Raw genomic sequence first — 669 nt, 5'->3', positions numbered from 1 at the left:
TGTCGTCAGTCAGATGTGTTTTTCATTTTTATGCCTCCACGTCGGCAACAATCAGAGCAGGATTCCATTTGTGTGGACACGATATCTCAATAACACCTTAACAGAACTTCTTCTTGGCACAAATCTCCACCTGGACTTCAGGACAAACTGATTAGGTTTTGGTGGTCAAAGGTCAAGGTCACGGTGACCTCACAAAATGTGGTTTTGGCCTTGTGAATGCAATGGCTCCATAATGCCTCATGGGAATTTCTTCAAATTTGGTGCAAATGTTCACTTGGACTCAAAGATGAACTGATTAGATTTTGGTGGTTGAAGGTCAAAGGTCAAGGTCAGTATGACCTCACAAAACACTTTTGAGCCATTACTCAAGACTTCACACAGCAATTCCACACAAATAGTTAATATTTTTCTCAGTGGCGGGGGCATACAAACCATGAGGCCGTAATTCTGGTTTCTGTAGATGATGGATCATGTTCAGAGCTGTAGAGTGCATCAGTGTTGGATTAAGAAACTGCCTGATGCTCATAATATTTGTCAAACTGCAGATGATTACATCCACTGTAGAGTGTGTGCTGATAACCTGGCAGCCCCTCTATTCACCCACCACACAGTGAACACACTGCTTCACTCACATACTGAACACCCACGGTGCTGTGGTGTGTTTGAGCG

This window comes from Trachinotus anak, unplaced genomic scaffold (assembly GCF_046630095.1).
Source record: "Trachinotus anak isolate AG129_WGS33_773 ecotype Australia unplaced genomic scaffold, CSIRO_AGI_Tana_v1 ptg000014l, whole genome shotgun sequence".
NCBI lineage: Eukaryota > Metazoa > Chordata > Actinopteri > Carangiformes > Carangidae > Trachinotus > Trachinotus anak.
This window is presented reverse-complemented; position numbering follows the sequence as displayed.